Here is a 22,192-nt window from a genome sequence, read left to right as displayed (position 1 = left end):
GGCCGTCCCAAAACTGGGCTTGCAACTGGGACACACCAGCTCAGCTGACCAGTGCACTGGGGGGGGGGGGGGGGCAACAGGTTTGACTATTGTTAGAGCTTGTGTATTCAGGCCCCCGAGAAATGAAGAGGCCAGCTTGAGTATTTTATAGCACTGGTCACAGCCCTGTTAAGCCAATACAATACAACGTTTGTAGTATGCACGGAAAGTGACAAATTATCAATCCATCACTCGTTGAGTTCAGGCTGTGAAGGCACTTCAAAAATAATAAACCGGAGACAGCACAAGTCACCAACTCAGTTTCCGAGATGGAAAAGAAAAGATGTCTTTCGTTCCAATCTACTGCATTCTGCACTATTAGAATTCAGAAAAAGAAAAAAAATTAGCTTATGAACCTCAGGCTCCCACAGACGACTAATCTAATCTAATCTAAACTAAATCTAATCATCTCTACATTCGTAAAGCTCGACACGGTTAACAAGAGTTAGGGTAGAAAGGAACTCCAGTGGAGGGAAGAGGCAAAATGAAGAGAAAATTTAGAGGACTAGAATAATCGGAGAGGGAGGAAGAGTTACATTTTTGAGAATAACCAGGTTTTCAGATGTTTACGGAAGGAGGGAGCTCAGATTCCTAAGAGGGAAGACAAGGTTGTTCCAGAGCCGAGTGATTCTGAAAGGGAGGGAAGAACCTAGTTTTCCTACAAGTGAAACGCCTTTTAGAGAGGGAAAGGAAAGTTTCAGTTTTGGGGTGGATCTGGAAGAATTGGGGTTAGCGGAGTTCCAAGAAAGAGGAATGAAGGGAGGGAGGATGCCTTGTAGGATCTTGAAAGTGAGGCAGGCACATTTGAAGTGGACTCTGGAGATAATCGGAAGCCAGTGGAGCTTGGATAAAAGCGGTGAAATGTGGTCGAATTTGCTTTTTGCGGAGATAAGCTTAGCAGCGGTATTCTGAATCCGCTGGAGTCTTTGAAGGTTTTTCTTTGTTAGGCTAAGGTAGATAGAGTTGCAGTAGTCCAGTCTGGAAAGGATGGTGGATTGGACAAGGACGGCAAAGTGTTTTTGATGGAAACCAGGATCTCACTTTTCTCAGCATGTGAAGGTTGAAGAAACATTTTTTTACTAGGGAGTTGAGGTGGTCGTTGAAGGAAAGTGTAGAGTCAATGATGACTCCCAGAACTTTACTAGACTAATTACCCTGCAGTGCATTCTGCAATTTTTTTTTTCAACAATCTGGAGCGTTGTTTGAGGTTCGTCTCGTTTCTTACCTTCATTCACCCTCTCATAAAAGAGTAAAGGAAAAGAAATCTAACACAGGAACCTGCCCTGGGTATCAAGGACACTTGTGAAAAATTTTATAAGCATGCCACCTATAGAAATTTCAAAACAAATGATAAATAGGAATGTATTACAAAGAAAGTTTTTTATGCCCTTACAAAATAGGTTCCTGTTTGTCTTATTTGTTTAGATTGTAAGCTCCTTCGAGCAGGGACCGTCTTCTTCGTGACTGGTAGTGCTATAGAAATAATAATAGTAGTCGTATCATGTTTCCCCGAAAATAAGACCAGGTCTTGTATTAAATTTTGCTCCAAAAAAATGCATTAGGGCTTATTTTGGGGGTATGCTATTTTTTTTCATGTACATCAATCCTTTCTCCCTTCCTCTCCACCCCAATTCCTCTTTCTTTCTCCCTCTCCCCTCCCCCCCATGTGCAGCATTGTTCCTCCCCTCTCACCCATCCCCCTGTGCAGAAGGACCCCACCGACCCTCCCACCACGAGACTGACATACTGTACCTCCGAGGCCTCCAAAAACAGCAGCAGTGGCAGCGCTCAGAATGGGCTGCTTTGCGGCCTTCCTCCTACCGCATCACTGATGACGTCATCAGTGATGCAGCAGAGGGAAGGCTGCAAAGCAGCCCGTTCAGAGCGCTGCTGCCGCCACTGCTGCTTTAGGAGGAGGACATCATGTTTGGGAAGACTGAAGGAACCAGGCCAAGAGAGCGACCTGCAATCAGATAGCTGGACACGTTGAACATAAGAAGTTGCTTCCGCTGAGGCAGACCAGAGGTCCATCTTGCCCAGCGGTCCACTCCCGCGGCATCCCATCAGGCCTACTAGCCTGAACAGTGGTCCTTGACTAATTTTATAACTTACCTCTAATCCTATCCCTATAACCTACCTCTACTCCTATCTGTACCCCTCAAACCATGGGGATGACGCTGAAGGACCTTTCCAGACTAGCACAAAAAACGATTTCTTTTTAACTCTGTAATTTATCAAGTCGCTAGGAGTCGAACTGAGTCAATGGCACCTAACTAAACTTTTCTAAAAAGGTCCTTTGAGAGAGAGTTATGCTACCAAATGTGTCTCTCTGAAAAAAAATTCACTAAAGCAGAGTTCAAACATTTTTTTTTTTACTAAACCTTTAAATGTAGGTGCATAAAAGTGGGCGATAACGGGGCGGATTTAAGGTGGGAAAAAGAAGCTAGGAACTTAGCGCTGATTTTTAGCACTGGACTCAAATCTAGGCAAATGAATGGCGGATTTAGATTTGTGAGCATAAAAACTTTTTTTTTTTTAAATTCAAAATTTTATTGAGAATTTTGCATAACATACAAGCAGGAGAACATAAATTTTGGGGGGAAAAATATGCGGCATTTTTTGAGCATCACTCGTGGATTAGAAATCAAGTTTCAAGTTTATTGAAATTTTGATGTAAACGCAATATCAAGTATTTTCAATGCGTATAAGAATAATAATAATTTGGGGGGACAGATAAAACCTTTTGAAACAATTAACATACAATTTTGAAACAATTAACATACAATTTTATCCATAATTGATTAGTGATACATAAGGAAGGCAGGGATAAAATTACAATTGTTTAAAAAAAAAAAAAAAAATTTAGAAAAACATTTAGGGAAGAACAGCATCAGAAGGGTTGAATTTTGGCGGGAAAGTTCATTGGAGGTCCAAGTTTGAATTGAATTTTGGCGGGACAGTCTGTTGGAAATCCAAATTCAAACTTGGAACTCCAATGAACTTTCCCGCCAAAATTCAAACTCCAACGAACTTTCCCGCCAACAAACTTTCCCGCCAAAATTCAAATTCATGACCAACAGACTTCCCTGTTCTCAATCGGGTCAGCCCACAAACTCTCTCGCCAGAAATTCAAATTTCTCAACCCCACAGACTGCCCTGTTCCCAATCAGGTCTGTAAACCCACTATATCTAAAGACACACTGCAGACCCTCAGCATACCCTGAAGAAAGCCACAGCGCGATGGCTGAAATGTCGATTCTTTCTACACAGACGCGGCAAGACCTGGAAACCTGCTACAATCATGACGCCAGCCACGGAAGCCTAAGAGAACAAGCATCATCTCCTTTCCCCTCCCACAATACCAGCGACTCTTCTGCTTCACTGAAAAGTTATTTGAGCTATCTGTGGAGCACCGCCCTGACCAAAAAACACATGCACAGGAAAAATGAATTAAGAGATGCTCTGGCCCCTGCCATACTGCCAACTGGGATTCAGACCCAGAGCCCCAGAGATCCTGCATACCTTGGGTTTTGCCACCGACAGCGCAGCCCAAGACAACGCTGTATGGTAGCCTTTGCGGATGAGCTGAAATTTGCAAAACCCTTTCAGAAAAAAAATTTTAAAAAGGATAGCTTAACAACAAAATGATCTTGTGTCCTCACTAAATGCTATTCAAAAAGACATGAATCGTGGGCACTGCACCTTTCAAAAAGCATGAAAAGGTTCCTTTCAAAAGGATGAGAGGACACAGCACGTATTGTACAGGGGGGACGAGCACAGGAATAAAAGAGGAAAAAGCACGAGATTCAGGACACAGTGTCGCCTCTCTCTAATATAATATTGGGGGGAGCATGATTTGAAAAGAGGAATACCAACTTCTAAAATACTAGATAAAATTAAAAGCCCACCCTTGGATATTTGTGTGGTAAAGTCCAAGTACGATCAAAATAAACCCCCTAACTGCAACATATTTTTTTTTAGAGAACTACATAAGCCTCGGGAAGAAATAAGGATTTTCATAAAATATGCAATCCACTGAAAACTGTATTTTAATACTGCAGTGCTGTTAGAAGTTCTCAGCTATTAACAGCATCAATTGTATGGTAAAAGCCACTTCTCCCTGCACTGAATTAAGAAAAAAAAAAAAGATGAATCAATTGGTCGAAAGGATAATGAACGCTAAAAGCCACACGTTTTGTTAAGCAACTAGAACTCAGAATATTAGAGTACTACACACAGCCCCCTTTCTGTCCGAACTGTTCAGGAGACAGGCAGGGAAGGAGGTTAGTTCTAGGTCACAATCATGGCGTTTTGGAGGTACTTGGTTAATTGTATGTATACAGAATACTGCTGGGTACATGGTTAATCGTACATACAGTACCGTGTTTCCCCGAAAATAAGCCTTAACATGATTTTCGGGGTAGGTCTTAATATAAGCCCTACCCCTGAAAATAAGCCATAGTCGTAGGCAGCCACGCTCCCCTCCCCCACCCACGCATTACACAGACAGCCCCAGCGAGAAGGCCGCGAAGCAACCAGCGAGTGCTTCTGGCCCGTCGCGCCTCTGCAGCAAGGTTGCGGTCAGCGGGGATCGGTTGGGAGGAAGGAAGGACGATCATCGGTAGGTGCTCAATGGTTCTGCTGCATGAGGGATGGAAGGATGGAAGTTGGGCAAAGGGTTCTGCTGCACAGGGGGATGGGAGGGAGGGAAGGAAGGATGGAAGCTGGGCAAAGGGTTCTGCTGCACGAGGGATGGGAGGGAGGGAAGGAAGGAAGCTGGGCAAAGGGTTCTGCTACACAGGGGGATGGGAGGGAGGGAAGGAAGGATGGAAGCTGGGCAAAGGGTTCTGCTGCACAGGGGGATGGGAGGGAGGGAAGGAAGGATGGAAGCTGGGCAAAGGGTTCTGCTGCACAGGGGGATGGGAGGGAGGGAAGGAAGGATGGAAGCTGGGCAAAGGGTTCTGCTGCACAGGAGGATGGGAGGGAGGGAAGGATGGAAGCTGGGCAAAGGGTTCTGCTGCACGAGGGATGGGAGGGAGGGAAGGAAGGATGGAAGCTGGGCAAAGGGTTCTGCTACACAGGGGGATGGGAGGGATCGAAATATGCTGCAGAGGGAAGACACAAGGGAATGGGTGAGAGGGGAGGAAAAATGTTGCACATGGGGGAAAGCAAAGAAGAAGAATTGGGGTGAAGGAGAAGAAGGGAGAGACGATCATGTACATGAAAAAAATAAGCCCTACCCGAAAATAAGACTTAGTGCCTTTTTTGGGCCCCAAACGATTACAAGACACTGTCTTATTTTTGTGGAACAATGCAAAAACCCAAAGTAGGAAAAACTGCAAAAACAGTCAAAACCAAAAAGTTCCCCCTAACCCAAAAGAACACAATGGAGGATAGAGACAAGTAAAGTAACCAGGCCAACCTACTACTAATTAATAAGTGTGAGTGGGATACCCTCAGTCTCACAGCCTGCGTATAGGAACAAGTCCTTAAAGCACCAGCTGTCACAATCAAAACCCACAAGGGTATTTATTTGTGAAACATCCCTGGGTTACCCAACTAAATTGAACTAGTGCACAACAGTGGTAAATGAAAAAATGTGAGACATATACCAAAGAAATCACTAAAATGCAGTGGGATGGTTCGCATGTCTCTATACCCCATTTGGGAGTAAATGGCAATCAAAATCAACCGGGCTGGCTCAAGAATAAACAGAAGCGAAGAAAGAGTACTTAGCTTCTCAGTAAGTCCAGAGTGTAGAATAACCAGCTTCAAGTTAGACCCGTCAAACGGGGCTCCGTTTCGAAGGGAAAAACCCTCCTTCCTCAGGAACCAGCTGTGAAGTCATGCTGTGCTCTCAATACCAGCCGAAAGATGAAAAGTCCGGAATGAAGATGGCGCTCTCTATCCTCCATTGCGTTCTTTTGGGTTAGGGGGAACTTTTTGATTTTGATTATTTTCGTGGAAACATGATATACAGAATCCTGCTGGGTACATGGTTAATCGTACGTATAAAGAATCCATCGAATCTCAAAGCAATCAATGTGGACAAGTCGTTAATAGAGAATGACACGGTGGCGGTTTAACCACGGCTAGCCGTGTTTAGCCGCGGGTAACCCGCCGAAACGGGGAAAGAAAAATAGCAGTCGCTGCGGGGACGGGGACAAGGCCATTCACCGCCCCGTGGAGCGGTGAATGGTCTTGTCTCCGCAGTGAGGCATCAAGGATCGTGCGGTCCCCGCAGCCCCTGCTCGTCCGATCGATCGTAGCGTTTAGCCAGCTCCCTCCCTTCACCTCACCTTAGTTTGCAGGCTTTCTTTTTCGGCGACCCGCACGGCTGCTCAGGGTTCAATCTTCTGCTCTGACGCAACCGGAAACAGGAAGCTGCAGCAGAGCAGAAGATTGAACACTGAGCAGCCGCGCGTGCGCGGCTCTTTGGGAAAGCGTGCAGGTCGCCGAAAAAGAAAACCTGCAAACTAAGGCGAGGTGAAGGGAGGGAGCTGGGAAACGCTACGATCGATTGGGCGGGCGGGCGGGCAGGCGGGTGGGGGCTACGGGGACCGCGCGATCGCCCGTGTTTCTGGCTCACACTGGAAGGAGGGAGTGAAAGGGAAAAGGATTCTGGGCCAAGGGGATGAAGAGGGAAAGAAAAACCCACAAAAGGAAAGAAAGGGGAGGATAGGCAGTTGAGCCAGATGCTGGAAGAAGGGGGGGGTGAAGAAAGAGGGAAAGAAGCTAGATGGGGTTGAAAAGAAGAGACACACTGGTATGGAAGAGGAAGATAGGGGAAATCTGGACACAGGAAGGTAACAGAAAGAGGGGAAATTATGTGCATGGGGCATAGGGACAGAGACATAAAGGGGACATGCCATGGGGATGGTATATGGACACGGGGGGGGGGAAATGGCAGATACATAGGGGAGATATTAGAAATGGGGAAAATAGGAGCACAGAAGCGAGATGGTTTGTGGGGATGGGACAGGGACCGAGTTTGCAGGCTCCAGTGGCTTGCACAAATTACATTGTAACGTGCCACGAAAATAAGAGGGAGGAAGGTAGATAGATAGGCCACGCGAGAGGAGCTGAAGGGTGGTAGAAAGGAACAGATGGTAAAGGAGGGAGGGAAGGGTGGTGGTGGAATGGAATAGAACAGACATTGAAGGAGGGTGGAGAGGAACAGACCCTGAAGGGAAATGTGGAAGACAGAGTGGGGAGAAGATGCTGGAAGGGAGGAAGACAGATGCCAGACTATGGGGGAACGGAGGGAAGAAGATGGGTGCTAGACCAATTGGGGGGGGGGGGGTGAAGGGAGAGGCAAAGTAACAGCAAATGGAAGTCGCAGAGAGAAGACACACAGTGGATGGAAGGAATTGAATGAGAAGATGTGAAAAGCAGAAACCAGACAACAAAGGTAGAAAAAAAAAATTCTATTTATTTATTTATTTTTTTGCTTTAGAATAAAGTAGTATATTAGTTGTGTTGATAAAAATTTATAAACAAAGCCCTGCCAGCTGAACATCTCTTTCTCTAGTTCAGCAGCAGGAACTTTGATTTATAAGAAAGGAATAAGCTAAATATTGCAGTACTAAGGCTTATATGGATGCTGCGGGGACGGTGATGGGTCGGTGAAAGGGATGGCGGTGACGGGAACGGCGGTGCAGAGGATGGTGGGAAGGGGATGGGGCGGTGACGGGGACAGATTTTTCCCCCCGTGTCATTCTCTAGTCGTTAATATTGTTTGAAGATCTTTGCAAGAAATAAAAGGAAAGTCAAGAACAGTGGAGTTTCCACAGTTCTTTTGTGTTTGAAATGAGGCATTATGACATCACCCGCAGGTATTAACAACTCTGTATTGTTAACACCACCCCTGAGCTCCGTGTACCTCAGTACAGCAGAAGCTCTTTGTAACTCTGCATGGTAACATCTCTACAGAAGCTCATGTACAAGTTATGGCACACTTTTCGTTTCAAGGAGGCAAAATGCATCTAGCAAATGGGCCCAAGTAAAGGGAAACCAAGCCATTGTGACATCACCGATGAGGTTGGCTCTTAGGCATTGGTGGAATGAGGCATTATGACATCACCTGCAGAGCTCTGTGTATTTCAGCGTAAAGCCCATGTATTGTAACATCTCTACAGAAGCTCATGTAGCATTAACATTTTTACAGAAAGAAGCTCATGTAAACTGCTCTGAATTGACTCCCCGGTCATTAAAGCTCTCAAAAAAAACAGTATGCTGAGGGAGAAACCCCCCCCCCCCCTTAACTCCTGCAACAATGCCTATCAAACTGGCAGCCTGAAAGCTCATCTTCCTTCCACAAGCCTTACTTACCTGTGGATATTACGGAAGCAGCTCCCATTATTATTATACATCATTATCTCTTCACCTACACAAGAGCTAAATTATGTTGTTAATAACCGCTTACTATTTTCCCCGTGTCACGAATTCTTTTTTTTTTTCCGACATGGATGTGTCACAAACATGTTCCACTGTGAAAAAAACGTACAAGGGAAGGGAAAGACTGCACATTAGCATCGCCTCTACTGAGTCAAACCGTAAGTCCATCGTGCCCAGCAGTCCGCTCCCGCTGCAGCCCCCCCAGGTCAATGACCTGTAAGTGATCTTTTACTTAACATTGTCCTGTATAGTATTCCTCTAATTCAGTGGTCTCAAACTCAAATCCTTTGCAGGGCCACATTTTGGATTTGTAGGTACTTGGGGGGGCTGCAGAAAAAATAGTTAATGTCTTATTAAAGAAATGACAATTTTACATGAGGTAAAACTCTTTATAGTTTATAAATCTTCCCCCCCCCCCAAAGGACTGCATGTTCCCCCCTTCTTTGCAGCGTCCTCCAGATTCTCCCCTGGCCTCCCAGTCTTAGTTTCAGCTAATTACCACAGCCTGCAGAGAGGATTGCAGTGCTGTACAATTCCTTGCAGGCTGCTATCGGCCTCCGCAGCATGTTACCTCTGCCGCGGTCCCGCCCCCTCCTCTGACGTCAGGGGCAGGATCGCAGCAGAGTGAACATGCTGCCGAGGACAATGGCAGCCTGCAAGGAATGCTACAACACTGCGATCCTCTCTGAAGGTTGTGATAATTATCTGAAGGTAAGAGCGGGAGGCTAGGGGGGAAGCCGAAGGATGGCGTAAAGAGCGGGCAGCACTAGTACAGACAGTACTAGTACAAACCGCGGGCCACACAATAGTACCTGGCGGGCCACATGTGGCCCTCGGGCCGCAAGTTTGAGACCACTGCTCTAATTGTACCCTTCAATCCCCTTTTCCTTCAGGAACTCGTCCAATCCCTTTTTGAAACCTCCTCTGTAAGCGCATTCCAGGTGTCCACCACCCTCTGAGTGAAGAAGAACTTCCTAGCATTTTTCTGAATCTTGCCTCCCTTCAATTTTTTTTTGAGTGCCCTCTTGTTTTTGTTGCCCCCGCCAGTCTGAAGAATCTGTCCCTCTCTACTTTCTCTATACCCTTCATGATCTTGTTAAGTTTCTATCATGTCCCCTCTAAGCCTCCGCTTTTCCTGCTATTTTCAATAAGGTATTTCTTGGGGCTCTACCCTCTCCGTCAGGAAACCACTTCCCTTCGCTGATATTGCCCAAGGAATACTGCCACCTAGCTGTCAAAGCAATGGGCGGGGCGGGGCGGGGAAGCTTAAGTTCCAGAGTTACATACAAATCCAACTTAAGAACAGCATTAAAAACCTAACTGGTTTTTAACCCAGGGAACTTCCTGTATTCAAAATTCTGTGTACTGTGTTGCCTATAACCTGCCTAGAATCCTAATTAATAAGGATTTGGGAGGATATAAGATTTGCACATAACATCCTGGGTAGTGCCTGAAACATGACGAACCTGGCTTTAAGCGGAATTTTGAGACGCTGCCTATCTCTACTCTCTATTATGTACCAGTTAAACAAAGAGTATTAAGACAGCAAGGAACAGATCAGTTAGAATCTATTGATATAGATCCGACAGATTTTTGGGAAGACTCTCAAGATGCAATACAGATGAGAGCTACCTTACTTGTAATTTTTTTTGTGTGTGAGAGCGATAAGGCATTGACGATGAAACTTTATTTTAGAAACAAAAATGCTTTATTTTGTGGAGCTAAGGTTCAGATGTTCCCTGATGTGGCAAGATCGACCCAACTCAGAAGGAAGGGCTTTTTAGCCTCGAAACCTCGAGTTGTGGAACTGGGGGGGGGGCCACATTTTTTTCTGAAATTTCCTTGCAAGTGTTTGGTGACTTTTCAACGTACAGATTATATTTTTTTGGGATCCGGCTCAGCTGGTACAATTTTTTGATCAACAATAACAGGGGATTATATATTTTATTGGTTGAGATAGCCATTTTCAAATTGAGGAGCCTGATTTGAAAAAGATGCTTATATAGAAGAAAGATGTTTTTCTTCCTTTTAATTTTCCTTTGAAATAGATTTCTGTCATTAAATAGTGCACCTCTTCTTTTAATGAGGGCTAGATGGAATTTCTGATTTTGTAATGATAATAATTATGTAAAATGATTTGTTATGTTTCCATAACCTGTTATGTTTCTTTGTAAACATTATTTCAAAATAATAAAAAAAAGAAACATGACGAACCTAGCCACAGGAGCCAACTTTTCCAAAACGACAGAGGGTTCTAAACCCAGCGGAAATGAGCAGTCCATGAACACAGTCAAGGCGTCTGCTCAACATCGCTGGCTCCTATGAACCTTATCTTGATTCTCAATAATATACTCCTTGTTAGCAAAGCGCCCGCGTGCTTACCTTCAGAGAGGTTAGTTCAATGGGCCAGCGAAAGTGGTGCTCATTAGCCACTTCTTAATCCAGGCTTTTTCGACAGAGACCAGGATTCTCCTAAAGAGATAAGAGCAGACAGGAGGATGTAAAGACACAGCACCAAGTCCAGCTTTCCACCCCTGCAACCCACCCCCAAGCAGAAAGTGCTGCCATCCGGCTCATCCAGAGGATCCGCGTTTTACCTACTTTCCCTCCTGGATCCTCCTGGTGCTTAGAGCCCCTGGATCATTGGGCTGCGCTGGGCGCGCGGGAGGCGCCCCAGCCCCGCCCCAGCGGACCCCCAGGTGACAGGAGATGGCGCGAGGACGGCGCAGCCGCAGTATCACTAACCGGAGCGAGCCCTCTCCCGCCATAGTAGCAGCGACCCACCAGAGCCAAGTTCCCCCCCGGAAAAGAAAGGAACCTGCCTCGTGTCCTGTTCTCAGAAAGTCAGGTAGACAGTAAAAGCGACGAGTTCACCGCGGGAACGGGGAGGGGGGGGAAAGAGAAGGCGAAAAAGGACACCGCGAAAAAAAAAAAGGACACACTCAGCCGCGCGCGGGAGGAGCGCGAGGCGCTGCCACGGCGGCTGCAGCCTGCGCGCGCAAAGGAGCGCGAAAGCAGAGGCACCTGGAAGGCGGCTGTAGCCTGCGCGCGCGACTAGGACCGACCTCGCGCGCACTCTGATTTTCTCCCCCTCCTCCCCTCCTTTCGGACGAGGAGGGGAGGAGCCAAGTCGAGGGCGTTTTTCTGGCTGAGCGCTCTGGGTAGAAAGGAGAAGAAGAGGTAGGGGGTGGGGAGCAACTTTTTTTTTTTTAACGAGCCAATGGCAATGTGCAGGGCGGAGCTACACTCACCAGAGCAGCCTATCCCTGCTTTAGGGCGGGATTCCTGTTTGCACAGATGCCGGCTCGGTAGAAAAGACTTCGCTGGGGAGTCGGAAGGATGCAAATTACTGAAACATCCCAAACCTTTAGCATTTTTTTTCTTGTCCCCCTTCTCTAATTCTGCTACATCTTTTTTGAGATAGGACGATGAGAACAGCAGTGTTTATTAACTTCTTCAAGCCAAGTCTAACAAATATCAAGCAAATACCCCCCACACCAAGCTCCGCCCCTTGACCCAACCCCCCCAACCCCCATATTAATTGTAATGCAATTTTTTTCATTCATTTTTCATACACACACAATATAATCTTATTAATCTAATCTAATCTAAGGCTTGGCTTTATATACCGAGACATCAATCCATGAAAGCTCGACCCGGTTTACAATAGTTAACTTCACAAAAAAGCCCATCAAGAATAAGACTAATTTTCGGAACATTAATTTTCCAAAGTGTTTAGCAAATAAAATGGTACTGGATCTTTTCCAGATAAGCCCCGCCAAAAAGTTAACCCCCGCCACAGTTTTAGCTAACACCATGCTAAGTGAATACTTGGGGAAAGTGCTCTGCCCCCCCTTGAACCCCCCGAGTCATTATTCAAATCATGTGAATAATTTCCTCGGAGGGCTTCAATAGTTTAATAATTTATAAGGTGGCGTGGCTTAAGTTTTCGCCCATGCACTTTTTGCATTAGTGGCGGGGCTTATCTGGAAAAGACCCATGGTTTTTTTAAAAGATTTACAAAAAAGTTGAAGTGAACCCGAATTCCTTAAAAGAAGTGGAAAATCATTCCAAACTTGAGAAATCTTAAAAATCAGAGACTGAGTAAAAATCTTGACTCCTTTAATCCCTTTCTTGGAAGGAAGAGATAATTTAAATTGTTGATTACCTCATTTTTGGATTAAAAAAATGGGAGCACATTACTCCTTTTTATCAAAAACTTCACTTGTTACCAGTAGAGTCCAGAGTCCTGTTTAAGTTCTCTTCCATTTGCTATAAAGCAGTTTTTGGTATGTTACCAGGCTATCTTGCCCCTCACGAGTCACTCCAACAAGAATACAGGTAGTGTAGGGTCATGAAATGGTTAACTGTTGTTTAAAATATTGCTCTGGCCTACATAGCTGAAAACAGTGTACAATCTATTGACCTCATCTGCCTGAAATGTATGTCCCTGCCTTACCACATTGTAAGCTAAATAGATAAGAGTTTGAGCCATGATGTAACCTGCCCTTCTATACATTTAACTGTAAGAGTTAGATAAGTGTCCTGCTAGTTACCTGCTAGTGTGAGCTTAGAACCAATGAGTGTTAAGAAAAGTAACACGTGAAAAGCTTTTTCTAGAATTCAGTTGTATAGCCAGAAAAATGAATAAATATCTCTGTACCTTCCTGGTTTCGGCACTTCTGAGCCAGCTTGGAGCTCAGGGGTCCAGCATGCATTCTGTAATAAATCTCTTGTACTTTCTTCACGCCTCTGACTTTGTGTGTCCAAGTGACCTTTCAGTAGGACAAACCTGTTTAATTATCCCTCTATAAAATCATGTCATTATAAGAAGTTCTTTGAGAGAACTTTCTCATTTCAAGTCGCCAAATTGAATACGTGGCTTGGAAAAATTGTCTTTTACGTGGTTACACTTGTGGACACAATGTTACTGCCAGCATGATTGTAGATATACCCAGTTCACTGACAGGCTAACAGCCTTTATCTGACTCGCAGGGCTCGAGGTATGGGGGAGGGGCCTCCCTTCTGATGTCACTTCCTGGTTACAGGACATGACATCAGAAGAGAGCCGAGATGCTGCTCATGCCGGCGAACATTTTAAGAGGTCTGTCTGGGGCAGGGGGGGGCACCCAAGCAATGAGAAAGAATAGTGGGGGAGAGAGGGCGCCAAGGGAAGAGTGCTGGGGGGGGCACATGGCACAGCAATGCCGGGCGCCAACCTCCCTCACTACGCCACTGCCCCCTTGCCAGTCAGGTTTTCATATAATGCAGGCAGTATATGCAAATCAAGTTTATGCATATTCATTGTGGATATCCTGAAAACCTATCTGGCAAGAGGGTACTCCAGGACCGAGTTGAGATGTAGGCATTTAGGCCTGGTTTTCATTCTTGCGTGGAACGTATGCAGGTAGGGCTGGTCTCAGTTAGGGCACTGGTCTTTGACCTAGGGGCCACCGCAAGAGCGGACTGCTAGGCATGCTGGATCATGTCCGGATTTCCCCAGACAAGTCCTCCTTTGTGAGGACATGTCCGGGGGATCTGGATAGCTTTTCAAAATCCGGCACGTTGGGCAGGAGGGCATGCCCAGATGCCCTCCTGCCCGATGAGAGCAGGCAGCGGGAGGGGGGGGGGACTAGGGCAAGGCTAGGGCAGGATTGGGGGTGGTACTGGGGCATAATGGGGAGGGGATGGTGGTCCTGGGGGCGGGTCTAGGGGGGTCCGGATTTGACTAAAGTAAAATCTGGTAACCCTATTCTTGCGCCTAAGTGTCCATCACATGGACGGGTGCTATGTGTGATTCTATAAACCATGCCGTACTCTGGAGGCAGTTTATAGAATTGTGCTAAGTGCCAACCTTTTCAGCACCAGTTTTTATAGGCGACATAAAGGGAATTTACCCCTTAGAACTCTTCTGTGATTCATGTTTCACTTTTTTTTTTTTTGCCAAGAAATGGCCAAGTTTTCTTTTGCTGGAGTAGAGATTAATTATTGTAAATAAGGCTACTTAAAGGAGAAACTGTAAATAGCCTTCCTTTAATTTTGATCCTCAGACAGTTTGGTCTGGACAAAATGGGGAACCTTGCTAGTGAAATGCTGAATTACCTCCGCTGAGCCCACACTTAACTTAATTACAATTCAGTGTTATGGCGCCATCTACTGGGATCTTCTGTAGAACATTTTCATACCCTAACAATAATTCTATGGGCTTTTAATCAGATTCAGTTTAATTTCATCATTTATACTCTGCTTTTAAATAAAATCAACAGATATTAAATTTAACCCCCCCCCCTCCTCCAACAAACTGGCATTAACCTCCCCTTTTACAAAACTGTAGTGTGGCTTTTAACGCCGGCCGCAGTGGTAACAGCTCCAGTGTTCATAGGAATTCTGTGTGCATCAGAGCTGTTACCATCATGGCCAGCACTAAAAAACCACGCTAAGGTTTTGTAAAAGGCGGGGGAGGGGGAGCTAAATGTACAAAACAAGAAACATCTGATCCAATGTTCCTTCTAAGGCAGGGGTATCAATCTCAGTCACATAAGGGGCCGAAATCTAAAAAAAGGCTAAGTTGCGGGCTGAATTTTTAATTAAGATACTTAGGGGTCCTTTTATTAAGGTATGCTAACGATTTAGCATGCACTAAATGTGCACCTTAATAAAAGGACCCCTAAATGACTAAGGCTTAGTCTTAGTAGAAGTATAGGGTTACAAAGTCTCCAACCCCATGCCGGCTCTGTGGTGTAAACAAAATAAATAAAAAAGACTTTTCCTCTCTCTGTTAGGTTCTAATTCACGCTCGCTGACTTAACACCAGCTCTGGCAGGATACACATTTCAAATCTGACATATTGTAATCACAAAACAGAAAATAAAATTATTTTTTTCTACCTTTTGTTGGTCCCAGGCTCTGGTTGTCTTCTGATAACTCGCTTGCCAGGGTCTCCTGACCATTTGTAATTTTCTTCTTTCTCCGTGCTAATCATCCATCTTCCATCTCTGCCCTCCCTTTCCATATCCCTTCCCTCCCCTGGAGGTCTGGCATCTTTCCTTTTTTTCATCTCCATCCCTGCAGCTGCAGCGATGGACCCCACCATCCCCAGATCTACTATCTCTCCTTTTCTCAACTACCCTTTCATCCAGCATCTCTCCCTCCTTCCCCACCACCCCAGGGTCCACTATCTCTCCCATTCTCTTCCCAACTACCCTCCTATCCAGCATCTCTATACCCCCTCCACACCATCCCTTGTGTTCAACTTCTCTCCCTTTCTGTTCCTTCGCTCCCTCCATCCCATTGTCCACCATCTCTCTCCCTCTCCTCTGTTTTATTTGTTCCCCACCCTCATCCCCCTCCCCTCAGTCCAGCATATGCACATCTGGACCCCTCCTTCTCTTCCTCCGGGTATTTCTACACCATGCCCCCCCCGTCCCGAAGGCCTGCATGTTTTCCCCCTTCTTCTCACCTTCAGATTGGGCCCGCCGTTCCTACCCTCCCTCCATCCCGGCTTCCTAGTCTCCTCTTCAAAGCAGCCTGCTGCTGAGGATCGCCGGCTGGCTGTAGTGAACCTCACAGGCCGCCATCGACCTCGGTAGCATGTTCTCTCTGCCGTGGTCCCGCCCCCTCCTCTGATGTATGGGCTCGCGTCAGAGGGAACGTGCTACCGAGGTCGACGGCGGACCTGTGAGGTTCGCTACAGCCGGCCGACAATCCTCAATTAAAGGCACTTTTGAACATAGCAGGGAAGAATCCCTCGTCTAACAGCTGCCTCCCCTAGTACCTCTATTACCGATAATATTATACATACTGAATGCACTCCAGGGAATTATGTTTTTGAAAAAAATCAAAATAATGCATATCAAACAGAATAGTATTTACAGTATTCTGGAAATATAAGCAGGTACTTGAACATTTGGCTCTCAGTCAGCCCTAGCTCCCCAGTCCAGCATCTTCCTGTTCGCCACGTGAACAGTAATGTTCATGAGTACTGTAACAGAAATTCTGAGGTTACTGAAAGCCATAATAGCAGGAACTTCCACCAGTCACACAACAAGCACCTCCTTAGGAAAAGACAGCACTACAGTGAGCTCTGATTGACAAACTTAACAAGCCAGATTAGCACAGATTAATCCTGCTGTCAATGCTACCAGAAAGCTATCTCTCTTTCACACATGCAGAACACAGACCCTCACCCAGTTTAAAATAAGTACTTTAACCAAAAACTAAAACTAGAAGTCAAAATTAAACTGAACCCCAAGAAGCCAGACTCTGCATACAGTGCAACACAAGAGAAAGAGAAACTGTGATGTAAATACCCCTGTAGTTTACAAAATATAAAGATAGCAGATGTAAATTTCAAAAACTGACCTACATTACAAATAAACAAATACAAATAAAACAAAATACGGAAAATATGATACCATTTTATTGGACTAAATACATTTTTTTTTTCAATTAGCTTTGAAAGACCAAAACCCCCTTCCTCTGATCAAGACAGTATATTGCTGTTCTGAAAGTCAAAAAAGTATTAAAATGAATCCTATAAAACGATAACTCTTTGTTTCCATTTTCCATTTTTATTTATTAACACAGCTACCACACTACTTTTATCTTAAAAGGAAAATATAATTAATTTTTCCATCTTTGCTTTTTTTTCCAGTTGTGGTATCAGTCTCTGGTTTCCGAGTTCCTTGTTTTCAATTAGCTCTTGCCAGGATTTCCTGTTTGTTGGTTTTCTCTCCTCCTTTTCCTTTCAGCTTTCTTCAATTTATTTACTATCTCTGTCTAGATTAAATTCTTTCTTATTATAGAGTCCTCAATTTCTCTTTTTTCGCTATGTCTACAGAACCTACATGTTATCCCTCTTTCCCTCACCCACAGTATCTTATTAACTCTATCCTCTTCCCCCATCCACCATGTGCCTGTTTTCTTTATCCTCTTCTTCCATTCAGCATGTACCCTCTTTCTCTACCCCCTTCTATCTAGTATCTTCCCTCTCTTTCTTATCCCCACTTCCATCCAGTATCTGCTCTCCTCTCTCTCCTACCCACTTCCATCCAGTATCTGCTTCCCTCTCTCTCTCCTCCCCAGTTCAATCTAGCATCTGCTCCCTTCTCTCTGCTCCCCACTTCCTTCCAGTATCATTCCCTCTTCTTTCCCCCTCCACCCCACTTCCATCCAGTGTCTGTTTCACTCTCTCCCCTCCCCTTTCCATCCAGCATCAACTTCCCTCTCTTGCTCCACCCCACTTCCTGCCTCTGCCCCCTTCTCTATTTCCCTCCACCCACTTCCATCAGCATCTGCCCTTTCTATCTCCCTCCACACCACTTACATCCAGTGTCTGTTTCCTCTCTCCCCTCCCTACTTCCATCCAGCATCTGCTTCCTTTTCTCCCTCCACCCCACTTCCATCAGCATCTGTCCTTCTATCTCCCTCTATCTTACTTCCATCCAGTATTCTGACCCTTCTGTCTCTCCCTCCACTCCATTTTCATCCAGCACCTGTTCCCCTCCCCACTTCCATCTAACATCTGTTTCCCTTCCCCACCTCACTTCCATCCACTATCTTTCCCTCTTCACTCTCTGTCTCTCCACTCCACTTTCATCCAGCATCTGCCCCTTCTCTCTCTCCCCCTCATCCTATTTCCATCAGCATTTCTCCCTCTATCCTACTTCTATCTAGCGTCTGCTTTTCTCTGTCCCCTCCTCATTTTCATTTGGCATCTGCTCCTCTCTCTCCCTCCACCTCACTTTCAACCAGTATCCTGCCCACTTCATTATCTCTCCCTTCACCCCACTTCCATCAAGTATCCTGCCACCTTACCTCCCCACTACTGCTGCTGCTGCTGCTTTCCTGAACCAGCAACAGCAAACTGAAATCTAGCAATTTCGGAATCTTCCTGCACCTACCTGACACTGCCGGTCCCACTGCAGAATATGGAAGTGACATTGAAATTGTGTGGACTGGCAACTGTGGGTAGGTGCAGAAAGGTCACAAGAAGGCTGGATTTCAGTTTGCTGCTACTGCTGGTTCAGGAACACAGCAGCATCAGTAGAGTAGGGTGGGAGGCCCCAGGGTGCTCGCTGCGTGGCCTCTTACCAAAAGGTACACAACCATACCACTAAGAGGGAAAATTGATCAGATCAGATCTAACAAACTAAGGGCCCTTTGAATAAAGCTTAACATGTGCTAATGGAATTAGCATAAGGTCCTGATGCTATAAAAGATGGCTAAAATAGAGATCGATTTTTCACTCTGTCAAAAATTACGAAGACTAGGGGGACACTCGAAATTGCAGGGAAATACTTTTAATACCAATAGGAGGAAATATTTTTTTCACTCAGAGAATAGTTAAGCTCTGGAATGCATGGCCAGAGGTTGTGGTAAGAGCTGGTTTTAAGAAAGGTTTGGACAATTTCTTGGAGGAAAAGTCCATAAGTCTGCTATTGAGAAAGACATGGGGAAGCCACTACTTGCCCTGGATCGGTAGCATGGAATGTTGCTACTCTTTGGGTTTTGGCCAGGTACTAGTGACCTGGCTTGGCCACCGTGAGAATGGGCTACTGGGCTTGATGGACCTTTGGGCTAACCCATTAAGGCTATTCTTATATTCTAATGACAGAGGGATAGAATTTGTCCATCCCAGCAGTTAACTGCAAGAAACCATCACCATGTCATTCTTTAAAGAGAGAGAATCAGAGTATAAATGGGCACATCCACTGACCCTCAAGCCTTGCATTGAAGAATACTGGCATAGAAGGACTGAGGCTGAGATAGACATTAAAGAATGACAGTCTCTGGTATCCAGGGCAGATATTGTGATGTCATAATGCCTCAATTCAACAATGCCTAAGAGTCAACCTCATCAGTGATGTCACAATGGCTTCATTATCCTATACTCAGCTCACCTAAGAATCAGAGTATGAATGGGCCCAGCCACTGACCCTCAAGCCTTGCATTGAAGAATACTGGCGTAGAAGGACTGAGGCTGAGATAGACATTAAAGAATGACAGTCTCTGGTATCCAGGGCAGATATTGTGATGTCATAATGCCTCAATTCAACAATGCCTAAGAGTCAACCTCATCAGTGATGTCACAATGGCTTCATTATCCTACACTCAGCTCACCTAAGAATCAGAGTATGAATGGGCCCAGCCACTGACCCTCAAGCCTTGCATCGAAGAATGCTGGCGTAGAAGGACTGAGGTCGAGATAGACACTAAAGAATGACACGGGATGGTTTTCTGTGGCTAAAGTCAGGTTAGTAGGCATGATTAAGGGTGGATTTGGGGCAGATTTTGGACTTAGGGTGCTGAGGCTGTAGCTTTAACCCACTGCACCACTCTAAAAATTGAAATGTAGGAAAAGTGAGCCAGGTATAGGACAATCAAGCCATTGTGACATCACTGTTGAGGTTGGCTCTTATTGGTGGAATGAGGCATTGTGACATCACAGTCTCTGCTCTGGTTACCAGAGACAGAAACGTTTCACACTATTTATTCCATTTTCTATACTGTTCTCCTAGGGGAGCTCAGAATGGTTGTACATGAATTTATTCTTTAACCCAGCACAATTCAGGCTAATTGTCCAATCCCTAGTCTTAGGTCTACTGGATTATTGCAATTCCCTCTATCTACCTTGTCCTGCCAACATGATAAAACAACTTCAGACTATACAAAACACTGCCCTCAGACTGATCTACCTGAGAAAATATGATCATATTACAACTGCCTTCCTAGACTCTCACTGGCTACCTATGCAAGCACGAATTCAATTCAAATTCTACTGTCTATTATTCAAAGCATTAAGCGGCTCCGCCCCCCCCCCCCCCATCTAAACAACCGCCTAAACCAGATCCTCACCTCAAGACAAAGAAGAACTCCAAACCCTTTTGCCTTCCCTCCACTCAAGGGCACTCAGCGCAAAAAGATGTTGGATAACCTTCTGGCGACGCAAGCAGCAAAACTTAACCACTCCATCTCCAACCTGTTGACGGCAACGGGCGACTTCAAAACTTTTCGAAAAGAAATCAAAACCCTACTTTTCAAAAAATGTATCCAGATATCTTAACCCAACCCTTCCCCCTCCTCCTAGATAAAGTCTCCCCCAAAACCTCCACTTAAATAATCTCTTCCTCCCCAAAACACCAACCAAATATTCAGATCCCTGAAATGTAACGTAATCTTATTTGTACTCTAACTGTAATCTATTTGTTATATCACACAGTAACGTACAGTCAATTTAATATCCAATTTGCAAGTTCTTCCGGAATTAATCCAGCTACCTCTCCTCCCTTGTAACCAAAAAAAAACAAAACAAATCCCAAAACTGTTGTAACTTCACTGGAAATGTCCAGTTAGCTCTTTTGTAATCCGCCTTGAACTGCAAGGTATAGGCGGAATAGAAGTCCCTAATGTAATGTAATGTATTCAGATACTCAAACATTTTTTCCTGTCTGTCCCGGTAGGCTCACAATCTATCTAATGTACCTGGGGCAGTGGGGGGATTAAGTGACTTGCCCAGGGTCACAAGGAGCAGCATGGGATTTGAACCCACACCCTCAGGGTGCTGAGGCTGTAGCTCTAACCACCGCACCACACACTCCCCGAATGGCACCTTGGAGATAGACACTGTTTATAAAATCAGGCCCTAAATGCTAAGAAGCGCATAGGTAGGAAATGGGCTTCCTAGCATTTAAATTTTGTTTTTATGATTGCATGCCAAGCTTTTAGGAAAAGGGCCGTAAATAGTTGCAACCTCAACACCTAACAAACATCCTCTCCTCTCCTAAATGAGCAAGTTTTCAATGTAGGACAGAATCCTCCATATCCACAGGGAACTCTGTTGTCTCTTATGTAACGTCTGCCTCGAGCCTTGAGCTGCTTCCGTTGATTGACACCCATTTCTATATTTATGCTGTTAAAGTGCATCTACCGAAGCAGATCTAGCCATAGCCTTGAATAAATTGACTGCCTGGCAGCAACCCAGGAATGGGAAAAATGACAGATTCTGAGGGTTCCTGGGGCTCATTTTCAAAAAATGCCAATATGAAAAAAAAAATGGTATAAACTGGCACCTAGACATTTTAATCGCCAAAACGCCCAAGTGCTGCTGCGCTGTGCGGTTCTCACTACTCGAAATGGTTGATGCGCGGTCCCACATTAATCTCACAAGACTGCTGCAGGTTCAGTTTATATTTGGATGGGTTTAGATTCAAGTATATACTGTATTATTTATTTGATTGATTGATTGATCTATACCAGTGGTCTCAAACTCAAACCCTTTGCGGGGCCACATTTTGGATTTGTAGGTACTTGGAGGACCTCAGAAAAAAAAAGTTAGTGTCATTAAAGAAATGACAATTTTGCATGAGGTAAAACTCTTTATAGTTTATAAAACTTTCTTGTAACAGTTAAAAGGAAAGATATATAAACTATAAAGAGTTTTACCTCATGCAAAATTGTCATTTCTTTAATAAGACATTAACTATTTTTTCTGTGGCCCTCCAAGTACTCTATTTTTTTCTGCAGCATTCACATTTAAAGTTGAATATCTTTTCTTTCTCAAAACTGGCACATTTCAATCACTAAATTGAAAATAAAATCATTTTCCTACCTTTGTTTGGTAATTTCATCAGTCTCTGGTTGCACTTTATTCTTCTGACTGTGCATCCAATACTTCTTCCCTTGTTTCAGCCTCCTGTATGCTTCCTCTCCTCCAGACCTCATTCCCTCCCCCAACTTTTTCTTTCTTTCTCTATGT

General features: G+C 44.9%; 1 protein-coding gene across 6 annotated transcripts in view; it reads right to left on the bottom strand.

The window, feature by feature from the left end:
- Nucleotides 1-11,578, bottom strand: part of SYTL5 (synaptotagmin like 5) — a 241,745-nt gene extending 230,167 nt beyond the window's left edge. For 2 of the 6 annotated variants that reach the window (XR_004539868.1, XM_033948645.1), the window contains exons 1-2: nucleotides 11,502-11,574; nucleotides 10,819-10,908 (exon numbers count right to left, since the gene is read on the bottom strand). The gene's annotated coding sequence lies outside the window, so the exon portion shown is untranslated. Of the gene's footprint in view, nucleotides 1-10,818; nucleotides 10,909-11,460; nucleotides 11,480-11,501 lie in introns of those variants that run through there. The other 4 variants (XM_033948650.1, XM_033948647.1, XM_033948648.1 and 1 more) reach the window with 4 other exon arrangements.
- Nucleotides 11,579-22,192: the final 10,614 nt, after the last annotated feature.

The sequence above is a fragment of the Geotrypetes seraphini genome, chromosome 6, assembly GCF_902459505.1.
Source record: "Geotrypetes seraphini chromosome 6, aGeoSer1.1, whole genome shotgun sequence".
NCBI classification, from domain to species: domain Eukaryota; kingdom Metazoa; phylum Chordata; class Amphibia; order Gymnophiona; family Dermophiidae; genus Geotrypetes; species Geotrypetes seraphini.
The sequence above is the reverse complement of the archived record's forward strand: the minus strand, read 5'-3'. Positions and strand labels throughout refer to the sequence as shown.